Here is an 18,694-nt window from a genome sequence, read left to right as displayed (position 1 = left end):
ACAGAACAAAATAAAACAAAAACCCTTACAACACAATCCTATTTCATGCACTGCCTGAAGACTTGGTAGCTCCTAAATATGGAAAGGAATCTGGATACAATGGAAAAGGAAATCAGCACTACCTTAGCAGCATAACCTAGCCACCAAGGCTCTTCACCCCTCAGGGCTTTCAAACATCATCCCTAATGCTATTTGAAAACACTGAAATTCTGGACCATGCCAACACTTATCAGGTGAGAACGTACAGGGAAGCCACTGAAATCCATAAACACCCAGACAATTTCAACAGGAAAGGAGAAATCCTGACAGTAAACAAAGTTTGCCTACCAGTTCTGAAAAACACCAAAATCAAGACCCTGCAAATGAACACCCCACCCCCCCCAGATCAGGGGGATTTTCCAGCAGACAATGGATCAATTAAATAGACACCCTGAGGCATTGCCATTCAGCAACAGAACAATAAACAGATTAACATGTAAATCGCTTCCTCTCAACCAATGGTATAATTTGGTGGCATCTGCAAATCTGATAAGTATGCCCCCAATTCTGTCATCCAAGTCATTGATAAAGATGTTGAATAGCACTGGACCCAGGACAGAACCCTGTGGGACCCCACTGGTCACTTCTCTCCAGGATGAAAAGAAGCCGTTGTTGAGCACTCTTTGGGTTCGGCCAGTCAACCAATTACAAACCCATGTAACAATTATTTTGCCTATCTCACATTTTACTGCTTTACTGAAATCAAGATATACTATATCCACAGCATTTCCTTAATCTATCAAGATGGTAATTTTATCAAAAAAAGAGATTAGATTTGTGAAACCCATGTTTGACTTTTTGTGATTAGGAATTGCATTGCGTAGCTGTTCACTTAATGATCTGCTCCAGAATCTTTTCTGGTACTGATGTCAGACTAACTGGACGATAATTGTTGGGATCCTCTTTTTTCCCCTTTTTGAAGGTGGGGACAATGTTTGCCCTCCGCCAGTCTGCTGGGACTTCTCCTGTTCTCCAGGAGTTCTCAAAGATTATTGCCAATGGCTCCGATATTACATTTGCCAGTTCTTTTAATACTGTTGGATGTAGTTTGTCTGGTCCTGGAGACTTATATTCTTTTAGATTAACAAGGTGTTCCTGTACTATCTCTTTACTTATTCTATGCTGAAATTCCCCTAAACTGTCCTCTGCTCCATTTTCCCAGGTTGAGCACCCTTTGTCTTTTCTGAGAAGACTGAAGCAAAGAAGGTGTTGAGTATTTCTGCCTTTTCTCTGTCCCCTTTTGGCATTTTGCCATGCAAATGAACAGAAATGCTTCCATTTGTAAAGACAAGATGACTTGATAGACTCTTTCCTTGATGCTGACAGTATCACTGCAAGACAAAGCAAAGCTATGAAGTTATCTTCCACGCTGAGAATCTCATCATTTTGAGATCAGGATGGAGAAGGACAGGTTGCACACCAGTAACTACAGTTCTTTGAGTGATCAATCAGTACATTCAAGAAAGGAATGAACAGAATACAGCCTTCCCAAACATGGTATCGGCTCAAGACCTCGAGTCCACTCTGTAATGTGAAATGAAAGTCATAGAACGGGATCAAGTAGCTGCATGGCAAACATCCAGTCAGGAAATCCTAGGAGGTAGAAGCCACCCTGGTGTAGTGGGCTCAAATCTGAGTCCTTTTGAGCCAGTTCATAAGACACATGGATAGTAGACAGAACCAACCTCAAGAAGCATTGTGAGGAGCTAAGTAGTCTCTTTTTTGATGCCAGGTAACAAACAAACAATCTGGGAGAAGTACAGAAAGCTGAAGTCTTGTCCACATAGCAGGTTAATGCCCTCCATATATCAAAACAGTGTCACCACCTCTCACAGTGCTCACGAAGGGGGTTCTGAAACAGGGAAGGCAACACAATATCCTGGTTGAGGTGGAAGGATGCCACCACCTTTGATAAGAAGGTGATGTCTGGTTTCAACACAACTTTGTCCTGATGAAACTGAAGATATCGGTCATTCATCCACAAAGCACAAAGTTTGTCAGTTTTCCTTGCAGTTACAATGGCAACGGGAAAGGCAGTCCTCCATGACAGGAGTCAAAGATCATATGTTGTCATTGGCCATAGAAACTACTGGAGCAGGCGGTACCTAGGTGGTAGATGGTATCAAGTGGTAGATAGCATTGAAACTGTCGGTACCAAGGATGCATTCTTGTGGGGCTTTGAAACAGTTGATGCTGGAAACAGAGACTCATTCCAAGCCAATTGGTCTGCAACTGGAAGAGACTTCTCTCAGCTGAAGAGCTTCAACATTTGGGTCTGGTTATTCAGGGCTTCAGGAAATATTTATTAAGAAACCAAAGATCCAATCCAGTGACTTTCATTGTGAGAACTGACCAACAAATGTTAAAATTGCCTAATTAAACTACACAGAATTTCAAAAATTCTTATTCGTTATAATCATTAAGCACATTTCTCTTTTCTTTCCCACAACTTCCCTTTCACTTTGTAATTAGAGCCAGATGCTTTCCCATAACTGACCTTGACCAAGTTTGCCTTCTGTCCTATATTATCTCAGCACCTGTGCCTGAGCTCACCTTTCTAAATCATATTACTACTAAAATATTCCATCACTAAATAACCCAACATATTATAGCGGGGGAAAAAGCATATGCAACTCCTGACACACAAAAGGAACACAGTTAAATAGGGAACTTAGAGGCCACAGAATCAAGTATCTGAGAGAGTAGGAAGAAGAGCTGAAGTAAAGAAAAATATTATTCGTTTTGTATAGATAGTGGTAGGTGACCCAGCTCCACCAGGGATAGCCTGAAGAAAGAGGCTCCTCCCTCCATAACTGTCATCTTCCGTCCTGAGAGGGAGTGATCAGGCAGACCCAGCTCCACCAGGGATAGCCTGAAGAAAGAGACTCCTCCCTCCTTAACTGTCATCATCCGGCCTGAGAGGGAGTGATCAGGCAGGCCCAGCTCTACCAGGGATAGCCTGAAGAAAGTGACTCCTCCCTCCTTAACTGTCATCTTCCGGCCTCCTATTCCCCTCCAGCTATGCTCTGACTGTGTGGGGGAGAGGCTTGCGTACCCTAATGAAGTTGTGAGCTATGCTGGCGGTGGTATAATAGCCACTGGTAGGGCCTCCCATGCCAGACAGGTCACAACCGAAGGTCTGACCAAGCGCACCAAAGGGCAGGATGGGCTCTCTAGCCTTATGGCAACCATCCTAGGAGAAGGAAAACTCTAATCCCAAACCTGGGCAGATGGTGCTCGTCTAAACCTATAAGGTCAACCATCTAAGAGAAGGAAACTCTCATCAAACCTACGACCTGAGGACCTCACTGCCATTGTCCATGCTTGCCAAGGCCTCAGCAGTCGAACCTCTGGTTTAAAGGGTGAGGCCAGTTCTGTGCATGCTGTGCTCCACCAGAAAAATCCATTGCACAGGCTTGAAGGATACATCCAATGTCATCAACGCGCTTGTTAAAAGCACGGATGAGTCCTTCCTGAATCTTCGTTCGCGAAGTAAAGCCAAGAAGAAGAAGGTAGGTGATTTGCAAAGAAAAATGAAGCAGAAGCAGGAGACTAGGTGAAAAAGAGAGAAGGGACTACTCAGACAGGAGAATACCCATCACAGCTACTCTACTGGCAGACTAAGAGAAACTGAGGGATAGTAGCTTGGCAGACTGGAGTATACACAGTAGGCAGGAGGGGGAGGCTACTCAGTCAAGATACTCAACTCTACAACATTCTCAGTGGGGTCTCTCTGCGGGTGCAAAATCCATTTGTCCGAGGCAGAGAGACCACAAAGAAGTATGAGTCCAGAAATGAGAATACTTTGCACAAAAAAGAAAGCACCCACAAGTACATATGTGTGTGCGTGTGCAGCTGAATAGTACTTCCCTGCTCGGAACTCTTAGCCCAGCTCTTGATTTCACTGACAAAAACTAGGTGCAAGCACAATAGAGATGTAGAAATTCCGGAAATTTTGAAGCCATGGGGGGGGGAAAAACATTTTTTTCAATTTTTTCAGGAAAAAAAAGGAAATCTTTGGGAAAATTGAAAAAAAAATGCAACACTATGACTTTCTACAGATTGAAAGCCACCCTGTTACTTTAGGAACATAAAATATGACTATGTACAATTTCATGTGACATAAAATGATCACAATTGGTATATTAAAAAACAGTGTATTCAAACCATTATTATAAACAGAATTTACTTTTATTTATTTTTTAAAGTATTTATAACAAATGGAGTAATAATCTCCTGAATTTTGGAACAGGCCAAAAAACAAAACAAAACAAAATACTTCCGAAAGAAAAAGAAAAACCACAGAAGAAATCACCAACATTAGTAACAAATATTGTATATATAGATATATTTCCTCTCCACAGTGTCAAATAGACGTAAAGCACCCATTCCCTTAAAATGAATTTTTTTTGGGGGGGGGGGGAGTGTGTGGAAGGGAGGAGGGACTAAAATTCAATTAACAGACATAAAATTTAATCAGATTCATTTTCCAAGCTCTGGGATGCATCCACACTGCAGAAATATTCCAGTTTGATACCATTTTAACTGTCATGGCTCAATGCTAGGGAATCCTGGGAATTGTAGTTTGTTATGGCACCAAAATTCTGAAATAGAAGTCTAAATTCTCATAAAACTACAAATCCCAGAATTCCATAGCACTGAGTCATGGCAGTTAAAACTGGTGTCAAATTCTATTATTTCTGTAGATGGAGTACTAGTTATCAGTATCAGTCTCTGTTTCTGCTTTGTTATGTTTGTCACCATCACAGTTATCATCAACTTCTAAAAATTGCAGTTTTACCCAGATTAAAAGAGGCTTATCTACCCTTCCGCATGCCAGTTTCTTTCTTGAATTAGTGTGAGTGTTTCCAAACATAGACCAGATTCTTTCAATGCCCCCTAAAGAAAGAAATGCATCTTGCTCTTGCATTGGAAAGTTCAGTTTGTAACCTAGGACTTGCTTGTCCTCATTCAGTGCACAGAAATTAGAATAATCTGATATTATACATAGTTTTTAGAAATGATTTGGGGAATACCATATACAATGGATCCTTACCTTATGTAAGGGATCCGTTCTGGATCCCCTGCATAAGCCGAAAAATGTGTACCCTCAAGCCCCATTGAATATAATGTGGCTTGGGCGCGGCAGCATGCATGAGCACCATTCATTATATTGCCATGTGGCTTCAGCTTGTGTATGGCACGGGTGCACTGTATACTTGACTATAAGTTGACCTAATGTGTAAATCGAGGGCAGGTTTTGGGGCCAAAATTATGGATTTTGATATGATCCGTGGATAAGTCGAGGGTAAAACTTAGGGGCATATTACAAAGGATCTAAAAGATGAAGCAAAGGAAAACAATGCCAAAGAATTTACAAAATTCCAGCAGGCATAACTATGCTCACACTAAAGGCTGGATGGATAAGAGAGTAGAGGGAGGTCAGTGGTTCCAGGGCAATTTATACTCTTGCTTTTCACTAGGAGGATAGTTCCTGTTTTTAAATAAGAGTTAAAGTACAATCTTACATTGACCCTTGGAAAAGTCAACTAAGTTTTTTGGGGTAAATTTTTGACTAAAATTTCTAGAATTACACATGAGTATATACAGTATATGAACATCTTGTCTTAAAGATTTTTATTCATCATGCTAAAAAAAAAAAATCACAACCAGTTTTCTTCCTTTTTTTCAATTTTTCCAAAACAAAAAAGGTTTCAGGAAAAAAACCAGTTTTTTATTATCACAATTTTTTTATTTTCTAGGCCTTCCTATCTCTAAACCCAAGGAGATATTCCCAGGGAGAAAGCAAGCCTCAAAACAGGAGTCTTCCACATGTACACCAGAAACCATTTAAGAAAAGACTTGTTGGGAGGAGGGGGAAGAGCCAGGGTGTGAGAGAAAGATGAAAAGCAGGCAAGGAATTCAAAAACAACAGGAAGAGAAGGAGGAGGAGAGGGAGGAAGACAAAGAAAGCTGGTCGGAACGGAGAACCCAGAAGAAGAAGAAGAGGAAGAAGAAGAAGTTATAAGGGAGGGGTCAGGGCAGGAGAAGATAAGAATGCAGGGACAGGTGGTTTCGGAAGGGAGGACACTGAAGAAGAGGGTGGAGTGAGGCAGCTGTGGTGAGGGAGACAGCAGTGGAATTTACTCCCTGAAGGGATGGAAAAACAGCTGCTTTACAAGAAGGGAGAGGAAAACCTCTGCTTGGAACATAAGAGTGGGTGAAGTTGAGACCTAGGAGAAATTCTGCACTTGGGTGGAATCCCCACTTGTGCTCAAGAGGCAGTAGAACATAGCCATCTGCGTAGTTTGGAAGGAGTCTGGTGGGATGTAAGAGGCAGACGTTGGGAACACAGCCATGGATCTGACTTGTTAGAAAAAGCAGATTGGGAAGCCTCAGAAAAGTGTTTTCCAGCATCCACTAATGTGTTAAAAGAGCTTTGTACAAGGAAGAGGGGTGGTTCTCTATGAAAGGAATAGAGTTGCTGGAGTAAACTGAAACATTTACAGTGTCTTATGGACTTTTCAGTTCTCATTGTTAAAAGCAGATAAGCTCTATAAAGTTAAGTTATTGAAGCATTCCAAAAAGGTCCACAAATCCTTGATTTATTATGAATCCCAGGTGAAGAGGGGCACCACTCAACCCTGGAGAGGATGTGGCAGCTTCACTTGGCCATAGAGATCACCCCAAAAGTCACAGATAAAGTTTTTGTGTCCCCCTGAAATATGGAGAATTGTGTACTGGTTTAAAAAAACTCTGTAACTCAAGAAGCTTCAGTAAAGTCTCACATGTAAAAAACACAGAATGCTTTGCAAGCCACTGGTGCCCAACAAGCTTTGTTCATGCACCAATAAAAAGGATCAGGATCATGGCCATGGGGGAACAGAAATCCAAATTGCAAAGCAACTCCTTATTGTGGATAAATACATTCATTTCAGTTACTGTGTACAGTCTTCTTGTATCAGTAAGTCATGTACAGGGCAACTGCCATTGGTCCCTGCACTGGAACCATGGTGCTTATCTTGGTGGCCTTTCAAGTATTTGAGCACTCCCAGCTATTCTGCTGTATCAGTCATTAGCTGACCTTTGCGGAACAACAACTGAATAAGACCATCAAAAACCAAAAAGTGGCACATGGAAAAGTCTGAAGCAGCAGAGAGCGAGAAATATGAAGTTCACTGTGGAGAAGAAAAACATCATAAAGATAAATATCTGCAACCAAATAGCATTAAATATCTATGAAGCAATGCAGACCTGGTAAAGAGTGGCCTCCTTATGCTCCTTTTTGGACTGCCTTTTATCTCCCCCCATCTGAACAGTTGGGGGTTGGTCGTTTGGACAAAGCATGTGAGCTATGCCCTACATGGTAGCATCCCCAGTCACTTTCCACCCTTCAGAGACTCAAAAGTATGGAGAGCAGAGGCAACATATATACAGCCCATTTTTCCAACAATGCTGGCTGGGAGATAGACACTGGGCAACAAGCATCCTCATCAATATGGCCTTTCATGAGTGCCTTCTTTCCTCTTCTTTGGGAGCACATGCCTAGCTTCCTAGGCTGCTAGTTCAGTCCACATCTTAGCTCTATTGTTGCAATGTTATAGGAGCTAGTAGCTCTACCTGGAACACCTTTAAAGGAATGGAATCACATTAGCCAATTTCCCAGTGAGCTATAACTCTTCCTCCTCCGCCAGTCCAAGTAGACCGCAAGTTGAACATGAGTCAACAGTGCGATGCAGCAGCTAAAAAGGCCAATACAATTTTAGGCTGTATCAATAAAAGTATAGTGTCTAGATCAAGAGAAGTAATAGTGCCACTGTAATCTGCTTTGGTCAGGCCCCACCTGGAATATTGTGTTCAGTTCTGGGCACCACAATTCAAAAAGGACATTGAGAAACTGGAGCGTGTCCAAAGGAGGGCGACTAAAATGGTGAAGGATCTGGAAACCATGCCCTATGCGGAACGACTTAGGGAGCTGCGGATCTTTAGCCTGGAGAAAAGAAGGTTAAGAGGTGATATGATAGCCCTGTTTAAATATTTGAAGGGATGTCATATTAAGGAGGGGGCTCTGCTGCTCCAGAGACTAGGACCTGGAACAATGGGTGCAAGCTGCATGAAAAGAGATTCCACCTCAACATTAGGAGGAACTTCCTGACAGTAAGGGCTGTTCGACAGTGGAACAAACTTCCCCGGAGTGTAGTGGAGTCTCCTTCTTTGGAGGTCTTTAAGCAGAGGCTGAATGGCTATCTGTTGAGTATACTTTGATTTAGATTTCCTGCATGGCAGAATGGGATTGGACTGGATGGCCCTTGTGGTCTCTTCCAACTCCACGATTCTATGATTCCTGGATCTAGCATGAACTGGTTCTGGAATAGGAGTATCAGGTTCTAGCTATAAGGAACTTCTGAATAATTCATCTATTTTTTATAAGCAAAAGGTTATTAGTGAGGCATATGATTTATATGCAGTAGACCACATATCCTGCTCCTTGCATCCAAGAAAGTGCCCTTTCTGTCTTTCTTTTTTTCTTTCTGCTTTCTATTCAGTCTCAGAGGCAGAATGCATTATCAACCTAGTTCAGGGGCTGGGACAATTATACAAGGGCACAAGGAGCCCCTAGCCTAATTGGCCTTGAACCAGAGAGCTGGGCAGGTGCTTACAACATATGGAGTGAGAAATGCCAGATGTCTACTCTGAGTTCAGAAAAGGAAGAAGTGCTAGAGATCATATTGGCTAATGGAGCATATCAAAGAATTTCAGGACAAAATCAGCCTGTGCTTTACGGATTACAGCAAAGCTTTGACTGTAGATCATGAAAAACTATGGATTCCTCTCAAAGAAATGGGAGTGCAACAACATTAGATTGTTGATATATAATCTATATTCTGGGCAAGAGACCACCATTAGGATAGAATATGGAGAAAGAGAATTGTTTCCAACAAGTCTGGCTGGTTTAAACCAGATTGTTTTAAAACTTGGGTTAAATCAAATGACCTTTAAAAAACAAAACAAAAAATACCCCCTTAAAAAAGATTATTCATATATATCTTTTAAAAGTCTGGCTATTATTACTACTTTCCAATCTTCTTACTGGAACAAAAATGACTGTTTGAATTTATACATTTTAACTTTAACAGTTTATTGGCAGTTGTTCATTGATACACCAGCATCCAGTATCAGTTGTTTCTTTTTAATCACTTTATTTTATAGTGCAAGAAATGTCATTCAGAAACAAATCCTTCAATTAACATAAATCCAGCCACGACAACTTGTTATAAAGGAACACTTCTTTAAGAACCATTACTATTTAAGCTAGTGGCTTAAACAATGAAAGTGCAATTTGAGTACTTTGTATTTTTATTTTATATAGTCTACATATAGCAGAATAGGAATAAACAGTACAAAATGATGTTTTATTGAAAGATGCAATTAAAATTAAAATTAAAAGATTAATGCGCATGCGTGCGTGCGCGCACACACACACACACACACACACAATCTTAGCCCAAACTGGTTTCAAAAACTCATTTAAAAAAAGACCTGTTTTTTTCTACCCTAGTCCTGGTTTCCAATTGGCAAGGAGTTCAGGCAAGTCTGTATTTTATCATCTAATCTGTTTAATTTACATGTAAAACATATTAAATGGGAGGCAGGATTAGACAGAGGGAAAATAAATTTGAAATGTGGTGGTGGGAAAAAGCTCTACGGGTACCATGGGCTGTTAAAAAATACAAATGAAGACAACTTGATGGCACACAACAACTACAGTAGAGTTTCATTGGTTTCCCCAGTGGTTCAAGCAGTAGCGTACATATTTTTGTGATCACTAGGCATGCTACTGATTGTGCTACTACTTGTCCAATTGGTTACTCAGTAGAAACTACCCTGGATTCTTCCTTTGTGCAGTCTTGATACAAGCTATACTGACTGAATTATGAGTGTGTATGTGTGTGCCTACATACACATGCTCACACATGCTCGCACACACGCACACATACACACACACATACATTCTGCTTTTCTAAACTTACTTCATGGTAGGCTTCACCACTGTCTTTTCCTCTTTTTGTAAGATTTTACTTTTACTATTATATCGCTTTAAAATTATTTTGTTATTATAAGGTTCTATGATTTTACAGTCATATTAAAATTACAATATTATAGTTTTGTGATTATACAGTAATGCATAATGTTCTGTATTATGTGGGCTTCAAATATTAATTTTTTGTGGACATATCTAGCTATAGCTAAACTATTTTATAATGTAATGTAGGAAACATTCTTCCCATCCACTGACTATCTTGAGCAACCACAATGAGGATCTCCTTAGTCAAAGCACCACTCTAGCACAGTTCTCCCTCACTGTCATCACAATTCACTCTCCAAGATTACACCAATGTCTAACATCGGCATACGGATCCTGAATTCTGGCACCTCTTTTTGTGCACTCCAAAGTTTATGGGCTTTATATAACAACTGGGATCATGGGCCACTGCAAGAAATGAAGAACAAAAGGACTATCTTTTGTGTAAGAGTCTCTAGATCCCAGACAGTAAGAACTGTCAGGCCTCTCAGCAAATAACCTGCTAGACAGTGATAGACATTTTGAAGTTTTAACAGATAAAGATCATCACAAGTTTTATTTGTTTCCTCCCCACTTTCAAATACTGTATATACTCATGTATAAGTCTAGAAGTTTTAGTCAAAAAATCCTGAGTAGACTTATCCACAGGTCAATGTAAGTACTGCACTTTAACTCTCATTTAAAAAGGAACTATCCCTTGGTAACGGCAAGAGTCCTGGAAGCACTGATCACTCTCTACTCTCTAGCCCATCTAGCCTTTCGTGTGAGCACCTACAGTTATGCCTGCTGGAATCATTGGCACTGTTTTCCTTGCTTATCCTTTAGAACCTTTGTTACAAGCCCCTAAGTTTTATTCACAACTTATCCATGAATCAAATCAAAATAAATAATTTTCACCCAAAAACCTGTCCTCGACTTATACAAGAAGTCATCTTATAGTCAAGTACATATGGAAACTGGGAAGAAGGGAGAAGAAGAAAGTCCTTTTGAGTAGGCCCACTCACACAACATCCATTGTTATCCATTGTCAATACCACAAATTATTACTTCTATTGTCTTGCAACAGGAGTTGAGACGCAACAGCAAAATGGTGTACGTAACTACTGAAGAGCAAGCTGGCATAATAAAATATATTCCTGGTGATGTGTACAAGATTTCAGCCTGGGTAAAGCACTTCTATTCTGAAAAGTTTGTAGTTAGTTTTAAAACTCTTAACTAGCAATTGTATAAACAATTATTCATCTTGAAATGATGGATTGTCTAAATAAGCCTTTCAGGTTACTATGAAAAGTCTTTACTATGACAAAATATGAGCAATTTAATTATTTGCAAAGTGCACAAATTTTAACATTTCAGTAGTCGACCATTTGGACAACAAACATAAAAACAAGTTTTTACAAGAGCACTGAACTGTTTTAAGAAAATTACAGGCAGTTGCATTTTTTTCATTAACTTGGGTTGCATTCTATTTTAAAGATAATACGGGACATTAAAATTTTCCTGGTACTAACCAATACCATTATAAAATTATTTCAGAAAAATAACCCTTTTTTTAAAAAAAGCAGCATAGCATTAAAAATGAATGCAAAAAACATTGGAGGCATAAAATAACAAATATTGCTTTGATTTTATTACAAAGATTCTTGCTCAGTATCAGGAAATTTGCAATACAGTGGTACCCCGGGTTACGAAATTAATTCGTTCCGCCGCCGCTTTCGTAACCCGGAATACTTCGCAAGCCGAAAAACCCATTGGCGCTAATGGGGAAAAGCCGCGATTTCGTGTGAAATAGCGCCGAAAAGCACCAAAAAATTTTTCAAAACCCGAAAAAACCTTCGTAACCCAGAATTTTTTTTAATTGGATTTTTTTCGTAACCCGGAAATTTCATAAGGCGGCGCATTCGTATCCCGGGGTACCACTGTACCTCAGTTTCTAAACCCTAAAGTGTTAATTTCAATTATGGTTTGTGGAAACAAGCCAATTTCATAAACTACACTTTGGATGTGGCTTGCTTCCATTAATCATAGCTAAGATTCATCAAAATCTGTCAACTTTGTACAACATTTCCAAATTCCTCTTGCTGCACCAGAGAAAAAAGGAACATGCAAGCATGGTGTTAAGGTTAGACTCACTTTTGGAATACTAGTTATTTGTTCAGCATGCACATCAGGCACAGTTTATATTGTTCCTCACATGTTGTACACTGTAATGTGTAAACTGGGATTCTATGTATGTATTTGACATTTGGCCCTAAATACTGATGCTAGAAGCAAGGGATGAGAAGCAAAGAATAAGCACATTAAACCAGGATTCATGGCTGGTTTCCATAAACAAAGAAGAGACTGGAAAAGTCTAATACAAACTAGTCCCCAAATACTGATCTTGCCTTAGACATTCTGAAATAGTGACAAGCATAATATAAATCTGTTACCAACTGCAATTAATTATGTCTCTGTTTTGTGGGGGCAAGAAAAATGGCTGGTCAAGTTTCAATATTTTTTATAAAAGAGGAGCTCTAAAGTGAACTAGTCTCTAAATTCATAGGGGCAAGAGTATAAAAATCATTATAAAATTTTAATCTTAAATGTTTAGCTACTTTGAGGCAGGTTATCTCAGCTATTTAAAGGATATGGTTAAACAAGAAGGACTGTCAGTAGAGCAGAACAGTAATTTAATCAACCTATTTAACCAGAATGAAAATGTATGGTGTACTCTATCTAATAACTTAAAACCCCTTCTCCTTCATTCCTAGTGCTTACTGCAAGACAACACTTTTAGAACTTTATGATATGGGAAGCAATATCGTGTGTGTGCGTGTGTGTGTGTGTATGGTAACACTGGTGATTAAAACTACAATTCTACACTCACCTGGGATTTCTGTTTCACTCAGGAAGTATTATCTATTACATTACAGAATTGTGCTTTAGCAGATGTTTCAAAACTAGCTTAGAATCACAGAATCATAGAGTTGGAAGAGACCACAAGGGCCATCCAGTCCAACCCCCTGCCATGCAGGAAATCTAAATCAAAGCATACCCGACAGATAAAGACCTCCAAAGAAGGAGACTCCACTACACTCTGAGGGAGTTTGTTCCACTGTCGAACAGCCCTTACTGTCAGGAAATTCCTCCTAATGTTGAGGTGGAATCTCTTTTCATGCAGCTTGCATCCATTGTTTTGGGTCCTAGTCTCTGGAGCAGCAGAAAAGAAGCTTGCTCCCTCTTCAATATGACATCCCTTTAAATATTTAAACAGGGCTATCATATCACCTCTTAACCTTCTTTTCTCCAGGCTAAACATCCCCAGCTCCCTAAGGCGTTCCTCATAGGGCATGGTTTCCAGATCCTTCACCATTTTAGTCGCCTTCCTTTGGACACGCTCCAGTTTCTCAATGTCCTTTTTGAATTGTGGTGCCCAGAACTGAACACAATATTCCAGGTGGGGCCTGACCAAAACAGAGTACAGTGGCACTATTACTTCTCTTGATCTAGACACTATACTTTTATTGATGCAGCCTAAAATTGCATTGGCCTTTTTAGCTGCTGCATCGCAGTGTAGACTCATGTTCAATTTGTGGTCTACTTGGACTCCCATATCCCCTTCATACGTAGTCTCGTTCAGCCAGGTGTCACCCATCCTATATCTGTGCATTTCATTTTTCCACCCTAAGTGCAGTACTTTGCATTTCTCCATGATGAAATTCATTTTGTTAGCTTTGGCCCAGCTTTCTAGTTTGTTCAGGTCGTTTTGAATTTTCATCTTGTCCTCTGGGGGTAATTAGCTACTCCTCCTAATTTGGTGTCATCTGCAAATTTGATAAGTATACCCCCAATTCTGTCATCCAAGTCATTATTAAAGATGTTGAATAGCACTGGACCCAGGACAGAACCTGTGGGACCCCACTGGTCACTTCTCTCCAGGATGAAAAGGAGCCATTGTTGAGCATCCTTTGGGTTCTGCCGGTCAACCAATTACAAATCCATGTAACAGTTATGTTGTCTAGCCCACATTTCACTAGCTTGTTTGTAAGAATGCAGGACTACTGTTGAAAGGGGGAAAAAAAGCCCTAAAGGGCAATGACTACAGAAGTTCATGACCTGGAAAGTAAGACTCTCCAACAGGGTGAAGATGGGGCTCCTTATTCTTAAAAGGATACAAAATTAGAAATCCGTATATAATGCCCAAGCACAAAAGGTATATAGTGGGCCCTTGGTATCTGCTGAGGTTTGGCTCCCTCCCTGTGAATACCAAACTCTGTGGATGCTCAAGTCCCATTACATACAATGTGGTAGTAAAATGCTCCTCCTTATAGAAAATAGCAAAATCAAAGTTTCCTTTTTAAATTTATATATTTTTGGAATATTTTCAAGCTGTGGATAGTTGTTTAATCTATGGATAAAGAATCCCATAGATATGAAGGGCCAACTGTAATACATTATCCATTTAACCACAAAAAGAAACTAAAGCCCCAATTACAATTCATCTGCCAAAAATAAAAAGCAACCTGTCCTCTTGATCCAATTCCTACTCGTCTTCTAATCTCTATAGCTCCCTCCTTTCTGCCCTCGCTTCTCCATATCTTCAATCTCTCTCTCTCTACAGGCTCCTTCCCGTTGGACTTCAAACATGCTCTCATTTCCCTAATTCTGAAAAAACCTTCTCTTGACCCCTCCTCTCTGTCTAGCTATCGTCCGATTTCTCTTCTCCCCTTTCTTTCTAAGGTTTTGGAACGGGTTGTTTATTCACGCTGTCTTAAGTTTCTTGAAACCAACTCCATCCTTGATCCCTTTCAGTCTGGTTTCCGCCCAAGGCATTCTACAGAGACAGCTCTCACTAAGATCTCGAATGACCTTTTACAGGCCAAGGCTAATGGCCTTTACTCTGTTCTCATTCTTCTCGATTTGTCTGCAGCCTTCGACACTGTTGATCACTGTCTCCTAATTGACATACTCTCTGACCTTGGGTTCTCAGACTCTGTTCTCGACTGGTTTATTATTTGTCTGGCAGATCTTTTGCAGTAGTTGCAGGGGGTCTGACTTCTTCTCCTGTTCCCTTATCTGTTGGAGTTCCCCAGGGCTCTGTTCTGGGTCCCCTTCTGTTTTCTCTCTACACACTGTCCTTAGGAAAACTCATCAGCTCTTTTGGCTTTTCCTACCATCTGTATGCCAATGACACCCAGCTGTATCTTTCCGCCCCTGACCTTTCTCCAAGGCTTGAACAGCAAGTCTCGTCTTGCCTCACAGCTGTCTCGCAGTGGATGCGCCATCGGCGTTTGAAGCTCAACATGTCCAAGATGGAGCTTCTTGTCTTTCCTCCTAAGCCCAACCTTCAACACTCCTTTTCTGTCTCTGTGGACAACATTTCTATTCAACCAGTCCAGCTAGCCCGCAGTCTTGGTTTTATCTTTGACTCTTCCCTGTCGTGTATCCCTCAGATCCAGACCACAGCCAAGGCTTGTAGATTCTTTTTGTACAATATTGCCAAAATCCGACCAAATCTCTCCGCCTCTACTGCCAAGATCCTGGTCCATGCCCTAGTGATCTCATGAATGGATTACTGTAACGTCCTCCTGGCTGGGCTTCCTCTTTCTCACCTCCGTCCTTTAATCTCTGTCCAGCATTCAGCTGCACGCATTATCACTTCCACCCACCGCTCTGACCACATCTCTCCTGTGTTGGCATCTCTTCACTGGCTCCCCCTCCCTTTCCGCATTCAGTATAAGCTCCTGCTGTCGACATTCAAAGCCCTCCATGGACTGGCCCCTCCTTACTTATCAGACCTTCTTTCTCCTCACCTTCCCACCAGGGCCCTCCGTTCTGGTAGTCAAGGGTTCTTGTCTCAGCCCAGGATTTCCTCTACCCCATCCCGGATTCGCCCCTTTTCACTTGCTGCCCCCTCATTCTTGGAACCTTCTTCCCCCACAAGCAAGAGCCATCACTTCTTTAACCAGCTTCAAAACGGAGTTGAAAACCATCCTGTTCAGAGAAGCCTTCCCAGGCATTGCATAATTGTCGCTTACTATCTGATGTTCTTTGGTGCCTGTTTATCGAACCATTTCCTGTATTGCTATGTATTGTGTATGTATTATCCTACTTGAGAGTATGTATTTTCCCTGGATGAAGATTAACCATCCATTATGAAGCCAAGCCCTCCCTCCAGTCCATCTGCCTTGGTCCAGGCCTCGGAGGTAGAGAGGAACTGCTGGACCTCTTACCCTTTGCCTCCACCACTCCTTTCTCCTTCTGTGTCTTGTCTTTTTAGATTGTAAGCTCGAGGGCAGGGAACCATCTAACTAAAAAGATCGCATGTACAGCGCTGTGTAAATTTACAGCGCTTCATAAATAAAGGTTAATAATAATAATAATAATAATAATAAACAAACAAACACTTATGAAAAATGGGTATGTTTTAACTTTCTAAATTGATGTCAGAAAAAGAACTGAAAAAAACAACAACAGTGTAATATAGTGGAAAGGTAGGGAAATGTATATTCAATTTCTCTCTCAGCCATTTTCAGAAAGGTAGTTATGTTAGTATGTTCCCATATAAAAAGAGGTCAGAAATCTTGCAACAACTCTAAGTTATTTTAGCACAAGCTAAAATCTCAAGACGTGTATTAGGGTCCATGAAAAATTATACTGCAATAAATTGCCACAGAACTCCTTCCTCTTTTTATCACTCAGTCATGAAACTCAGTGATGATGTTACTCAGCACTATCTCTTAATACATATTAGGGTAGCTCTGAAGTTAAAAGGAGGAAATCTCAGTTGTTTGGAGGAAGAGAGGGATATAAAGCCAAATAAATAACCAAGATGTCTTGAAAAAAAATTCAGCCTATACATGTAGTGAAAAGAAGCAGTTACATGCAAGGATAATAATAATATAGATTTATTTCTAGCCCACCCAATCACGGAGAATCAGGGCGGGTTACAACAATAAAACACATCAAGTTACAGTAAAATTAAAAAAAAAATCAAACCCTAAAACCTACCCCCATATCCAACATTAAAACATAATTAAACAATGATGATATAACATTAAAAACATTAACATTCAATAAAAAATAGAAAAAATCAATAAATACACGGAAGGATAGTTTTTTGTTTTGTTTTGGATGGATCAGACAAAGGAAAAGATCTCACCAGAGCACAATGTTTCCATGGTGGTGGGATTGTGTACTCCTGTGAAGCAAGAGGCCATGCTGATGGTAGCAGTGCTGTTAGTAGGGTCTCCCATGTCAGATAGACTTTTGCTGAGAAGCCGGAATAAACATGCCAAACAGCTACTAGCTAGCAGCAGTACTTGTGGTGGGGGTGACATTCAGGGTCAATGGCAGTGGCACCATAGCCCTGGGGGCACAGTGGTTAAATGCTGGTACTGCAGCCAAAATGCTGTGAGTTCAATCCTTCAGGGCTCCAGATTGACTCTGCCTTCCATCCTTCCAAAATGAGTACCCAGATTGTTGGGTCAATTGGTTAACACACTGTGAACCTGCTTATAGAGTGCTTAGTACTATAAAGCAGTATAGAAATATAAATACTGTTGCTATTGCTATTGTTAGTACTGTGCAGAAGCAGGCATTGTAACCCCTTTTGAAAGCCTTTTACCATAACACTATGATGAGACAATCCAAAATGAAACAAGAGAGTGCCAGAAGATTAAACTCCTAGGATGATGGCACTCAGAGAACTACTAGGATACAGCAGAAGACAATTACAGAAGACAATAGCTATGCAGCTAATGATGCAACTGCTCTCAAGCCAAAAGGATGTTGTGACACTGAAGTGCTCAGAAGTGAAAGAAAAGTCTGAAGCTGCAGATATTATACTAGTATGGAATGTGAAAAGCCAGAATAAGGGGAAGCTAGATATAGTAAAACAAGGAATGGAACATATAAATCTTGTAATAGTTGGAGTGAGTGAGAGAAATTGAGCAAGAATGATACAAAAAAATGGGGTGATGTTAACAGTGAGGAGAGATGTAGCAAAAGGAGTCAAAGGATATAATCCAAATTCTGACCAAATCATATAACTAAGACTGAAGGTAAATCCCATCAATATAGTTTTAATCCAAGTTTATGCTCCAACTCCATAGGCAGAAGAGGAAATTGAAAGATTCTCTGCTGGAGTCCAGGAGGAAACTGATCACATACGAAAACAGGACTTGTTGTTAATCATTGGAATGTAAATGTAGGAAATAGAGAAAAATCAAAGATTGCAGGGAAAATTTGTCCAGAGTCAAGAACCGTGGATGCCAAAGTCTGTGGATGCTCAAGTCATATTCAATACGGTGGCACAGTAAAATGGTATCCCTTATATCAAACAGCAAAATCAAGGTTTGCTTTTTGGAATATATATATATATATATATATATATATATATATATATATTATTTTTAAAGTTTATTAATTACGAAACACATAATAACATGAGACGTAAAATTCCAGTTTAAAATCTTCAACTAACATCATACTATGTTCTCATCAGTACAACACAGTTACTTTGACAAATCTTCTATACTCACTTCCTTAGGCTATAGTCCAAAAACGGTTATTTGTTACTTCCCCCCC

At 40.2% G+C, this 18,694-nt stretch overlaps 1 protein-coding gene across 6 annotated transcripts in view; it reads right to left on the bottom strand.

The window, feature by feature from the left end:
• FAM184A (family with sequence similarity 184 member A) overlaps positions 1–18,694 on the bottom strand; it is an 84,531-nt gene that overhangs the window by 33,629 nt on the left and 32,208 nt on the right. The gene's annotated exons all lie outside the window — the stretch shown is intronic.

This window comes from Sceloporus undulatus, chromosome 1, assembly GCF_019175285.1.
Source record: "Sceloporus undulatus isolate JIND9_A2432 ecotype Alabama chromosome 1, SceUnd_v1.1, whole genome shotgun sequence".
Lineage (NCBI taxonomy): Eukaryota > Metazoa > Chordata > Lepidosauria > Squamata > Phrynosomatidae > Sceloporus > Sceloporus undulatus.
This window is presented reverse-complemented; position numbering and strand designations above follow the sequence as displayed.